General features: G+C 42.8%; 1 pseudogene; it reads right to left on the bottom strand.

Annotated features, from left to right (window-relative positions):
• LOC126474120 (venom carboxylesterase-6-like) overlaps nt 1–13399 on the bottom strand; it is a 176099-nt pseudogene extending 162700 nt beyond the window's left edge.
• Between the last annotated feature and the right edge of the window lie 617 nt (nt 13400–14016).

Genomic DNA, 14016 nt, shown 5'->3' with positions numbered 1-14016 from the left:
TTAACTTTCATAACAACTTTCGCCATCACAATATCACCTGAAACATCATCACCTCCGTCACTAAAATTGTTACCGCTGCTTAGTACCTCTTTAGAATTTTGTATACCATCTAACTCCATCAAATTCAGCTCCACCTCTGCCTTCTTTCCGCACATAGAATCTTTCATCGTATTAACATTCACACATTCTTTCGTTTCATATTCATAAAACAAGTCATTTAGCCCTAAATCGTCGTCATTGCCTTTATCGTTGTCTTTCATTATCTTAGGATTACACCTTTTACCTACGATCTGATTTGGAAGTATACATATTTGATTCTCATCTCGTACTAATTTCATTTAGATATTCTGACGCCTTCCTCCAGATTTATTGACACCTATCACATTTACGTTTACTCACGTCCTATTCATCGCCGGTTTATTTTGCCATCTCTGGACCTGAGATGCGGCGAAACTTAGTTTCCCGATCTCCCATCACGCTGGTACATTTTGCCAGGTCCGGTCCCTCAAATCTACGTTCTCAGTGTCGGTCCCTGTCACGAAAGTGTCTGTTTCCATTACCACTTTCATGTTTATCACTGGATGTGTTCCTGTTACCGTTTCCCTTGCCAAAATTGTTGTTTGCGTTTCGTTGATAACTTCCGGATGCCTTTCATAGTAGTTACTCGGACTGTAGCTATGATTTAAACTCTGAAAACTATTTGTCTGCTTACTTTGCGGTTTAAATTTGAACGCGCGTTCTAATTTTTCTACAAAGTCCAAAAATTCGTCTATTGAGTTGCTAGGACTGTGCACTACATCCCACTGCAAATTCTTCGGTATCCGCCTTTTCAACGTCGTAATTTCAGTAAGCACTCCCAATGGACGTTTCACATGCATTAATCTCACAAGTTCACGTTTACAAAATTCTCACATCGACCCGTACCCTTATTTAAATGTTGGCTCGTTCAGAAACTCATCTTTGAGTAGCGTTTGCTTCGCTTCACTCCAGAACTTGTTCAGGAAACTGCTTTCAAATGTTTCGTGGGTAGTGTACATATGACAGTGTATATTTGCCATATTTAACATTGCTACGTCTCCCTGGCCACAAACAGCTTCTAAGGGGTTTCCCTATGATGTAGGTTCTCGTTTCTATCACTCACACACTACAGTGTTTAGGCTTCAAATGATTCAAATGGCTCTGAGCACTATGGGACTTAACATCTGAGTTCATCAGTCCCCAACTACTTAACCACTTAAACCTAACTAACCTAAGGACAACACACACATCCAGGATTCGAACCTGCGACCGTAGTGATCGCGCGTTTCCAGACGGAAGCGCATAGAACCACTCGGCCACATCGGCCGGCTGTTTATGCTTCATTCAGCACAATTGACGCCTGTGAATTTCACCATCTCGTGGCAAATCTGCGCTCTTTGTGGCACACAGTCCTAGGCGACAGGATTCGTTTCACAATTCCTGAAGGCTGTCTCTTTCGGCAATATACTTAAATGAAAGCTAAATGCTCGTTAACTCACAGCCTGCGGGACCATGTCAAATGGAAGCAGAGTTTTGTTGCGATCTTTCGTAACCTGCGTAGGGGGCATTGTATTTGACCCTTCCTCTAAATTATACCAAAGCTGTTAAGTATTTGTTTCATCAGGACCTGGCTAATAATAATAAACTGTTGAGTATTCGTTGTATTAGTATTTGGCTAATATTAAAATTTTACATATTTGTTTTACTAGGATTTTTGCTAAGATTAAATTGTTTTAAGGTTATAAGCCGATATGGAACCTCGGCGTTGCCCAGGTATAGCGCTACTAAAGGGCAAATAGACAGGCGGGCGAGGGAGGTGTGCCTGGATCACTGACGCAGGTAAAGGTATTCGTGGAAAACCTGATGGTCATGGGTGAGGTAGGAAATGAGTTTTGCTTTTACATCGTTGTCCTCGTTGAATCAGTAGGTTGAGATTTTTGGGAATGTTGCACCGACTGCTAAACAGCTTGCACATCTTCAAGATCAACTGTCGCACTGGGAGTGGCGCGTGAAAGATCTGAGTGACATTCAGCTAACTACAGAGCAAGCGCAGGACGCGCAGAAACTGCGACATCAGGTTTTCGCTTTGAGGGTGATGGTGAAGTAATTAGATGTTGAGCAGGCTACAAATGAGGGAAGGCAACTAGTTAAGTTTGTTCAGGGCGTACAGGAACCGGTAATACAAGGGGAAAGTAGATTGTCAGTATGCATGTGTTCGAGTTTTGCTACATTGCCTCATCCCATGGGAATCTTGCTAAAAGGAATAAATAAATTATCAATGGAATCAATTCCAGAAATTGAACAGTTGTTGTGGCTTTCTGTCAAGATGGAACTCCACACTGACACCTGGAAGTTGCCCCATCGTCAGGTTGTCCCACTACTATACCCATTGAGCGATGGTGCCCTCAGCCAAGTTATTGCTCAAGTTTTGCAGGAAGGAAAGGGTTTGAGGGAACTACATAAGCAGGTAATTGTGCGTGAGGTGTCCACTCGTTTATTGCATGACTTATAACGTATGCATTATTGGTGGGTAGAGGGGAATAATGAACACGTGACTAAATTCAACGAAAGTGTGCGAAAATCCGTCCTAGCTCTGGAGCTACAGGTGTTGGACACACAGGTGGCCCAAACAATTTTGGGGGGAAGTTAGAACCAAAGATAGGTCGCGGATGACGTTTGCCAAGAAACCTACCGCCCCGGGAAACTTAGTGTATTAGCATCAGAAATTGAAAAGCTGTCGTATGCTGGCAGTCAGCAGGTGAGCTCTCAAATTAGGGATCGACAACCGAATTGTTGTTTACTCCAGGGCGAGGTGGCGCGACTTATAATTCCGGAACCAAAAGTACGTTTTCGTTGTCGTCAGGAAGGTCACCTTGTGCGCGACTGCCCATATGCTCGGAAGAAGGAAAATAACAGTTGACGGTGTCGGACTAGGATTCCCAAGCGTTTTCGCCGAATAGTGGAAGTTACGGGCACCCAGTTTGCCTTTCGTGTGCGCCCAGTTGAAACACGGACCCGTCTGCGCTCTCCTGGATTCCGGTAGTGCCATGTCAGCGGTGGACTGTCAGTGGTTTTTGGAATTTCGTTCATTCTGTCGCTTGAATCCCCTGTGTAAGACGTCCTGGGTTTGTCGCTCAGTCAAAAGTTGGAGATAGTGGAAGAGTGCGTGGCTAGTATGGGCGTATGAGGTTTTACTTGTCCGTTTCGATTCTTGGTAGTCAAGAAATTAGTCGTGGATTTACTTCTGGTCTGTGATTTTATGGCTAAGACCGGGTTAGTGTTGGATGCCCAAGAACGCGCTCTATTATTTAAATTTCGGCCTGAGGAGCGTATTGCTCTTTGTTCAAATCGGGTGTCAGTTCTAGCTTGATCCATGAGCGGTAGCACAGAGAACTGTGATATGAGTCGTCTTGCTAATCACCAAAGGGAGTCCCAGATGCTGGTGTTATTCAGCGGAATTGGAAGCGGGCGAGACATAATATTCAGCGTGCCCACGAGAAGCTGTCGCACCGCTATAATAATGGTTGCAAGGAATTTAATTGCAAACCTGGGGTAGGGTCTTCGTTCGCAACATGGGCTTAGCTCAGAAGGGTGGCGCGTATTATACCGGACGTTGGCACCCTGTTTTTTGGGGCCTTACAAGGTTCTACGGGTGGTCAGTCCGGTGAATTTACTGGTCAAGCACTTACAGTCCGGGCGGATGTTGCGGATTCATGCTAGCCAAATCGTCATCGAATAGGAGGCTCTGGTCGCTGCATATCTTTGGCGAGTTGGCTTCCCGCGCGCTGCAAGGCGGAGAGAACGACGAAGAAGGCGGTTCCTGGGAGTTAGGACTGTGCGTGAGGAGCGATGTCGGTGTCAGAGGGCAAGGCCGCTTGGTTGGTGGGTCCTGCAGAAGCAGTCGTTTGGAGACGGAACGCCGTGGGTTCGAAGATCTTAGTGTGGACGGCCGGTGTTGTCCCGATGGCGATCGTCGTTTGGTCATTCGAGGGCTGAAAAGTGATTCCTTGGTTCTGCCTTGGATTCCGAGGGAGAATTACGTCAAGTCTGGTGTATGACGTAACATAAGAATTCTGAAAAGCAGCACGTTGGTGGCGCGTGTATCAGACTTGTGAGTGGCGTAAGCTTTGCTTCGGTACTGCAGTCTCCAGTTAGTGCACCACTTGGGAGGAGAGCGTTGATATCGGTATTGGCAACTATTTACCTGCTTTAAAGTATATGACTGTTTTGAATCGAAGGTGGATTCGGACCGAATTATTGCTTGTCTTATAAAGAAACCTAAGTCGGCCCCAGCGTTTTAAACTCTGTTATCTACAGTTATAACGAGTAACTGACACTCTGTTAGTGTCCACGAGTGAACTTTGGAGGTATTGTTGAGTGTTCATAGTAAGGGAAAGATTGACTGTGGAGCTTTTCAGTCGGACGCTTATGAATCGTGTTAATTGCAGTTCACTTCTTATGATGTTTTACGATTCTACTTGTCGCGGCGTGGCCGATAGTATTTTCAATAATTAACTTTCCTGTGGCGCATGTGATCCTGAAGGAGAGCACAATGCACAACAACGCATAACCACGACGAAACCAAAAGATATGTATTTTATATTTTTAATGGATGTAATCACTGAGATTAAGAGTTCAAAAAATGTGTGTGAAATCTTATGGGACTTAACTGCTAAGGTCATCAGTCTCTAAGCTTACAAACTATTTAACCTAAATTATTCTAAGGACAAACACACACACCCATGCCCGAGGGAGGACTCGAACCCCTGCCGGGACCAGCCGCACAGTCCATGACTACAGCGCGGCAGATTAAGAGTTGGTTTGTGTGTTTTTTATTTGTTTTGAAAGGAAAAGACTACATAACTGGTTAATTATAAGATCAATGTTTAACTGTTATAATTCGTTGTTTGTAGTATGCATCACATGTAGAGAGGTAAATGGTGTAGAGTGTTTAAAAGGAAGGAAAATATTTTGTGATACGGTGGGCATCGTAGAGTCTACGGGGTTTGAGTTTACGTTGATAGTAATCATATTTCATTTCATTTAAGTTGTTTTAATTATTTTGTGATCAATATTTTATTGCGTTTAGAGGTCACAGGTGATACCTACGAAAATTTTGGTATTGCCATGTGGCGTTAGAATCTTTTATTTAACCTTGCGTTATGCAATTTGTATTTTTTCCTTTGCTTGAAAAGGGATATTGAGTTTTAAGCCTTATAAATTTATTCTGAGAGCTGTTCTTTGATCTGTTAAAACAATACTTCAGGAACTTTCGTTAACAAACTATATTGGCGATCTTGTTTTTCATGAAAACGAACAACCACTTACTATTTTAAAATCAAGTTAATAAAGTTGTAAAATTTTAAGGGTATAAAAAGGACTTTTATTAGAGAAACGGCGTCTGTCCGAACCCCCACAACTATCACGTATTCAAAGCATTGGCCTTCGGGCGCTGTCACATGTTTTCCCCGGTATCTATCCCAGCTAAAGCCTGCAAGGCCATGCCAATATCTATTTCGGCTTCTATCTTAAATACGGTGTGTGATGTGTGAGAGTAATTCTGGGAATTCGCAGCGACGGCACCCTGAGGTCATGGAACCCGTCTGAAAGAACATAATGCCAGTTATTATCAGTTTCCGTACGGGAGGCTAGCACTTAGGTAAAACTACGGCCTTTCTTGCAAACGTGGGTATCTGGAGCGCAAGCGACTTTCAGACTATAACCTTGGGCCCGTGTCACCTTGAGGCAACCAGTCGCAGCTCAGGTTTCTGGACATGCAACGATGTACAAGTAGCCTCACAGGAGCATAAATACGGGCTTAGTCACGCGAACTCTGTGCCGTCAAGACTCCTAGCAGGTACTTTCGAGGATAGTGGTAAATTGAATTGTGTTCGTCAATGTGCTGTTTCAAAATGTTTCTGAAAACGTACCGTTTCATAGAAAGTGTGTGTCTCTACAAAAACAATCTCCAGAAAAATACACCTACTACTAGAAACAGTCCACAATTAAATGAAATGTACTGTTTTTGTAGACTGTCAAAGCATCTGAAGACGAGGCCCTAGGGCTCGAAAATTCGTCGTGCATTTTAATAAAGCAACAGTTGGGGCCGAAGACGATTGTTCTTTATTATTACGAGTGGTAAAACGGTTGCCACTATTAACGGTTTAGTTTTTTCGAACTTTTACATTGTCTATTGTTTAAGCTTAATCTGTCTGATATACGTACACTTCAAACACGAATTCAGAAGGAAATGCATCAGGCCTGTAATTTACGATATGTCCTATCTGTTCATTATGTAAGAGCACATTTGATCTCCTCCGTACACCGCGTAACTTGTGGTGATTTCTTTATCTTCGTCAATAAATTATTCCTTCAGCTAAGGAGCAACTACAATAAATATGCGACAGCACTGAAATTCAAGTTAGCTGAATACCTTCATGGTGAATGGCGTATGTGAGTCACAAAACACAACTCCTTGGCAATGCAGTCAATATAGTAGACGTCATATTCCGAAACCCGAAGGGGATAACCCGGCCAATAAATGCCATACGATCATTTCATTTCATTTCCCAGATGTCAATATATTTTGGAGGAAGCACGGTGAGTGGCGATCGATTGCAGAACACTCTTTTCTTATGTGACATTCCACGAACGAGGTAACATAGATCAATTAATAACTACATTGTAGTAAGTTACCTGAAAAACGAGAAGTTGTTGTTTTATTCTGTTCTCTTCACTTTGATGTTCTTCGACACCATGTCTTGTTTCCTTTTCACTCTGCTTTTCACTATCTCTAAATTCCTGACTTTGTCTCTTTCTCCTTCCTTCCTTCCTTTTCTCTCTCTTTCTCTCAATCTCTCTTTCTCGTTTTTCCTAATGCATTTTTCTCTCTGTGTCATCGTATTTGTGCAATGGCGAGGAAGAAAAATGGATCAGTGGTGATCTAGTACATGAAAAAGGAACTAAAGCAGAAATTTCGATCTATAGCATCCAGCGCAGATACGTAGATGACTGCAGTTGCTGGAAAGCATAATACATCAAACATTGGTCTAGTACATACGGAACCAATGATAAAAGTAGAGATTAATCTGCAATTCTCCTTTGACTGTACAGACATCAGCGACAGGCATCATCACTGCAATTCGGTAACTCAGAAAAAATGATAAAAAAACTCTCGTTAACAAGCATTGTTTCAGAAGTATATGTTGGTCTGTCGTGAATATTACGTGTGGTCATTACTTTCCGGTAATTATCATGCTAACCAACTATTTCGTTTACTGAAGAAGAAAGTTATTATTACTGTCTGCTTGGAGCTGTTATCACTCTACGCAACTAAGTAAAAGCTGTTTGTTTTTATGCCACACGCTTTCCGCTACCTGTCATTTACGAAGCATCTTCAGTAGTCTACAATACACTACTGGCCATTAAAATTGCTACACCACGAAGATGACGTGCTACACACGCGAAATTTAACCGACAGGAAGAAGATGCTGTGATATGCAAATGATTAGCTTTTCAGAGCATTCACACAAGGTTGGCGCCGGTGGCGACACCTACAACGAGCTGGCATGAGGAACGTTTCCAACTGATTTCTCATACACAAACAGCAGTTGACCGGCGTTGCCTGGTGAAACGTTGTTGTGATGCCTCATGTAAGGAAGAGAAATGCGTACCACAACGTTTCCGACTTTGATAAATGTCGCGATTGCGGTTTATCGTATCGCGACATTGCTGCTCGCGTTGGTAGAGATCCAATGACTGTTAGCAGAATATGGAGTCAGTGGGTTCAGGAGGGTAATACGGAACCCCGTGCTGGATCCCAACGGCCTCGTATCACTAGCAGTCGAAATGACAGGCATATTATCCGCATGGCTGTAACGGATCGTGCAGCCACGTCTCGATCCCTGAGTCAACAGATGCGGACGTTTGCAAGACAACAACCATCTGCACGAAGAGTTCGACGACGTTTGCAGCAGCATGGACTGTCAGCTCGGAGACTATGGCTGCGGTTACCCTTGACGCTACATCACAGACAGGAGCGCCTGCGACGGTGTAGTCAACTATGAATCTGGGTGCACGAATGGCAAAACGTCATTTTTTCGGATGAATCCGGGTTCTGCTTACAGCACCATGATGGTCGCATCAGTGTTAGGTGACATCACGGTGAAGGCACGTTGGAAGCGTGTATTCGTCATCGCCATACTGGCGTATCACGCGGCGTAATGGTATGGGGTGCCATTGGTTACACGTCTCGGTCACCTATTGTTAGCATTGGCGGCACTTTGAACAGTGGACGTTACATTTCAGATGTGTTACGACCCGTGGCTCTACCCTTCATTCGATCCCTGCCAAACCCTACATTTCAGCAGGATAATGCACGACCGCATGTTGTAGGTCCTGTACGGGTCTTTCTGGATACGGAAAATGTTCGACTGCTGCCCTGGACAGCACATTCTCCATATCTCTCACCAATTGAAAACGTCTGGTCAATGGTGGCCGAGAAACTGGCTCATCACAATACGCCAGTCACTACTCTTGATGAACTGTGGTATCGTGTTGAAGCTGCATGGGCAGTTGTACCTGTACACGCCATCCAAGCTCTGTTTGACTCAATGCCCAGGCGTATCAAGGCCGTTATTACGGCCAGAGGTGGTTCTTCTGGGTACTGATTTCTCAGGATGTATGCACCCAAATTGCGTGAAAATGTAATCACATGTCAGTTCTAGTATAATGTATTTGTCCAATGAATACCCGTTTACATCTGCATTTCTACTTAGTGTAGCAATTTCAATGGCCAGTAGTGTACATTTTCTGTTTATGGATATAATAAAGGAGGCATATGTTACTGTATTACAGTTTCGTTGAGATTCTCTCATTCTTAGGTAGGAAACAAATTAGTGGAGTTCAAGGTTCTTTAAGTTAAATAACTGTTTGTACAAGAGCCGTTCAGTAAGTAATGCTACTGAGTTTTTTTTCCAGATTGGTTATATCCAGGATTCCGATGCACCATATTATTCCCTCTCTTTTTGGCTACAAAATCCTGTTTTCCATCATAATCTCCGTCCACGCGACGGTATTTTGCCACTTTATTGGGAAATGGTACCACTCTGCTGGGCCACATTGACGCCAACGCCTTGTTAAATCAATAACCTCCCCACCCTCCATACACTGATTCCCGCGAAGTACGTTATTATTGGGCCATACAGATGGAAGACGGAAGGTTGCGAGATAGGGATGTAGGGTGTATGAGGAAGAACAGTCGAATGAAGTTTTGTGAGCTCCTTTTGGGTGTGCACACGTATTTGAGGCACTGCTTTATCATGGAGAAGGAGAAGTTTGTTTGCATTGTTTTTTGGCGACGAGCACTCTCAAATCATTTCTTCAACTTCCTGAGGGTAGCGCAGTACACTTCAGATATGTTCGTTGCACCATGCGGGAGGATATCAAACAGAATAAACCGTTCAGAGTCCCAGAAGACCGCCGGCGTCACTTTTCCTGCTGAGGAAGAGGCTTTGATTTACTTATTCATTTATTTTTGAGGGAGAGGTGGTGTAGTGCCACTTCATGGATTGGCTTCATGGATTTCCGGTTAGAAGTGAAGAAAACATGTTTGATCGCCTGTGACGATATTCGACAAAAAAGTTGTTAGGATTAACTTCGTAACGTGCAAGCAGTTCCATAAAGATATTCCTTCGTTGCTCTTTATCGTCTTCTTCTTCTTTTAGGCGGCGAGGAATCAAGTGGAAGCACACTTTTGTGTACCCCAACGGCTGGGCGAATGTGTCAGAGCTACCAACAGACACGTCCAGTTGTGCAGTGAATTGTCTGATTGTGATCAGTCTGTCACATCGAATGAGAGTGTCCATACGTTTCATCTTTTCAGTACTCTCAGCTATGTGCGACCGGCCGGCACGGACAGGATTGTACGACCTTACTTATTGAACATCCCTCGAACCTTCTTACGATTTTTGGAGATCTTGTTACCACATAGTGGACCTCATTTTCCTGCGTACCACAGGATGTCCCATTTTCAGAGTCTGAAAAACCATTTCACTTAACACTTCAATCTCACTGTGTGCTTTTTAAAGACTTTTAATTTTACGTGTTCACTGTTTGTAGTGTTGCTAACAGTCACTATGTGTTTTCCGATCGTCTTTTGTTTGCATTATGGAGACCAATATTAATTTGTTATATATGTACTTCTGTTGAGCGTATGTGCTGAGGAATGCTCTGAGACGAACGGAAATTTGAGTGGAAGAAATCCCTCACTAAGCACAACAGCTCATGAACCTACATAACAAAGTTTTATTGAGTTGCGTAGACTGACCTCATCTCCAAGAAGATGATAATAATAATAATAATAATAATAATCACAATAATATTAATTAAATACAAGCAAGTAAGGACCGAAGGAAGGTATAAAAATGAAATTTTACCGATATTTGTTTTATGGGAATTAGTGCGTGTTTAATATTTCTCTGCCTCTACGTTTAGTCTTTCACTGCTGGAGACATCGTCAGAGACTCTAAAATCTCAGAAAGCTGTTACGGTCTCAAAAAAGCTCAGCAAAGTGAACTGTTTATGCGCACCCTCTCTGTGGAAGAAGAAACAACCAGAGATATATGTTTTGGACTACGACCTATTATCCATAACAGCAACATCATTAAAAACGCGAATGCTGGCCGAAAAATTACGTTGTTTGATAAAAATGAAAGTAAATTGTACCTACATAAGACAGGCCTGCGCAGTATGTCCATAAATTTATATCAGCATGAGTCACAGGGTGTGTAAACACCACGCCACAGGCCGTGCATTATGATCAGGTTTATATTATATTTATTGAGGGTGAAAGGAAAACATAGACAATACATCTACATCTACATCTACATCTATACTCCGCGAACCACCTTACGGTGTGTGGCGGAGGGTACTTATTGTACCACTATCTGATCCCCCCTTCCCTGTTCCATTCACGAATTGTGCGTGGGAAGAACGACTGCTTGTAAGTCTCCGTATTTGCTCTAATTTCTCGGATCTTTTCGTTGTGATCATTACGCGAGATATATGTGGGCGGTAGTAATATGTTGCCCATCTCTTCCCGGAATGTGCTCTCTCGTAATTTCGATAATAAACCTCTCCGTATTGCGTAACGCCTTTCTTGAAGTGTCCGCCACTGGAGCTTGTTCAGCATCTCCGTAACGCTCTCGCGCTGACTAAATGTCCCCATGACGAATCGCGCTGCTTTTCGCTGGATCATGTCTATCTCTTCTATTAATCCAACCTGGTAAGGGTCCCATACTGATGAGCAATACTCAAGAATCGGACGAACAAGCGTTTTGTAAGCTACTTCTTTCGTCGATGAGTCACATTTTCTTAGAATTCTTCCTATGAATCTCAACCTGGCGCCTGCTTTTCCCACTATTTGTTTTATGTGATCATTCCACTTCAGATCGCTCCGGATAGTAACTCCTAAGTATTTTACGGTCGTTACCGCTTCCAATGATTTACCACCTATGGCATAATCGTACTGGAATGGATTTCTGCCCCTATGTATGCGCATTATATTACATTTACCCATGGTTTTCAACACAGGTTGAAAACGGTCGCAGTTAGACTCCGTACGCATGAGTATCCTTGAACTTAATGCCGTAATAACCGAATTATAATTAAATCTATCGATTCGTAATATAAAACTTTAGCTGAGGCGATCCCTTTTTTGTAACAAATTACATAACGACGTTTTCGTTTGAAACTAGACCACGCATAAGGTGTGAGCATCCTTTGAGAGGTAAGCTATTGTACATATAAAATACAAACATAACGACATGTGATCGAAGTAACTCATGCATACATTATTACGGAAGATATTCGGTGTGGAAGATGAGTAGAGATGAAAACCTTAGTTGAGGACAGAACTAGTGGAGGATACCATTATATAAAATATATTAATTTTTTTAATAATTTTTCTGCATAAGTTCTGTTCGTGAAGATCACAGAGGACTTGCAAAGACCAAACGTGAGGCTTTATGTTGAGCTAGAGGAAGAACCAATAAACCTCCTATCATTTAAAGAATAGAAACTACATGTAGGAAACAGCTACAAACGTCTGTTAACCTTATAAATGAGTTATGTGCTAAATATTTAACATTAAGCTAGTAAAGGAGAAAAAGTTCAGGAAAGGTTTGAAATTATGCTTATAGTTTGTTGGAAGTGGCTAAGTGCTCTCGTTATAGATACTGGATGATTATAATCTGGAGAATTTGCCCTCCATTTCAAGAAAAGCTATTTTTTCACTGATCGTAGTATGTATGATGTCATAGCTCTTTCTACAGTGACATAAATTTGCAGCTACATTCAGTGATATTTGTAAATACTGTATGCTAAGTATATTACTAATAGAGTTAGTAGCAACGAATAGTAAATTAAAATATCTAGCCTGATGCCGAAGTTTCGCTGCGTATCATTTTAAATAAAATCTGTATGTCTATGATATCATATCAACTGAACTATATATCGTACAAAGACAAAATATTTCACGTACGTTCAGCAGTATATCTGGATACTGTCTGCAGACTGTGCTGTGAATACTGTTGGTAGTAAGGTTTACTGCACGAACAGCAGTGTCAGTTGTTGGCGAGAAAAAGTTACTCAAAGGTTTGAAATTATTGTAACATTAGATGGAAGTCGGTATGTGCTTATATTCTCAAATACTGGATGAGTACAGACTGACTATTTGCTCTTCGTCAGTTACACTGCCTTAAGCAAAACAAACAACATCTGACAATATTACCTGTCTTACTCCGTTAAATGTTGGACATAAAACTATAATTCCCAGTGAGCAGACTGTCACAGTATTTAAAAAATTTTAATTTTGTCAATAATTACGCGAAATATAGAAAATCAAATTTTGTTGCTATGATGAATTGAATGTTTTTAATCTGGAAGAGAGCATGCTATCTATTCTCGCTCCTCACCCCCCCCCCCCCGCCCCCCCCCACCCCCCCCCCCTCTCTCTCTCTCTCTCTCTCTCGGCGGTGCTTGTTCGTAGCATTAGTTATGTGCAGCACAAAAATATTCGTATTCCTCCAATGTGGCCCAGGTAAGCTAAAAGCTTCGTCACCCCCAATCTCTACCATTTTGTACTCACCCTAAATCTTAGAGGTCCCACGGGCGGCCTGGCGTATGGCAGGTTGTAGAAGGCCAGGAAGCGGCGACCACTGCTGGACTCTTTGTGGACGCCGCGCGCGGCACCCTGGCGGGTGCTCACCAACCAGGGATCTCCTTCCGCTGTCACTGAATCCGCCAGCAGCAGCAGCAACAGCAGCAGCGGCTGTGCCGGGGTGCTGCGTGCTTGCAGCGTTGCGGCCATGGTACGTCTGGCGGCGTCACATCGGCGGCCCGGCGCACCTCGCTGCAGACGCAGCTACTGCCCCCTAACGTGCCTCTGAGTCGCGTTTTGCCAAGGACGCCTACGCACTGCTCAGTTAGACGTTGCGGTTTCATTGGCAGTGATAATTTTCAGGATGCAATGCCTTTTCTGATATCTGTTATAGCACTGCTAATATATATGCTTCATCTTAAACTGCTTCTTCGTCGATTTCTTTCGTATCGGCTTTACAAAAATGTCGGTAAGGTGGTTTCGTGCTATGCACTTTTCGGTACAAAATAGACTTGAAATAAAAATATTTAGCGCCAGCTTGATCTCCTGTACAGGTATCTCCTACAATATGTGATCTGTATTCGAATACCGTCAGAGGAGTGATCATAAAGTGCTAATTATTATTTCGAAAAATTTCTATACAGAATACAGACTACAATCGCATCGTCTCAGGGCCGAGGCACGCTCCAAGAGAAAATAAACCAGCCGATTGATGAAATGGATTACCGTGTCGTGATTTGTTTCGGCAGCAACAGAAATATTACAGTTACAGAGGGCAGAGTGGAGCCTCCCCTTTGTGAAGTTAGGATATTTGTTGGGAACATGTGAAGCATTTTCGA

The sequence above is a fragment of the Schistocerca serialis genome, chromosome 4 (assembly GCF_023864345.2).
Source record: "Schistocerca serialis cubense isolate TAMUIC-IGC-003099 chromosome 4, iqSchSeri2.2, whole genome shotgun sequence".
Classification (NCBI taxonomy): Eukaryota; Metazoa; Arthropoda; class Insecta; order Orthoptera; family Acrididae; genus Schistocerca; species Schistocerca serialis.
Note: the sequence above shows the minus strand (reverse complement) of the source record. Positions and strands in the feature narration are given on the sequence as shown.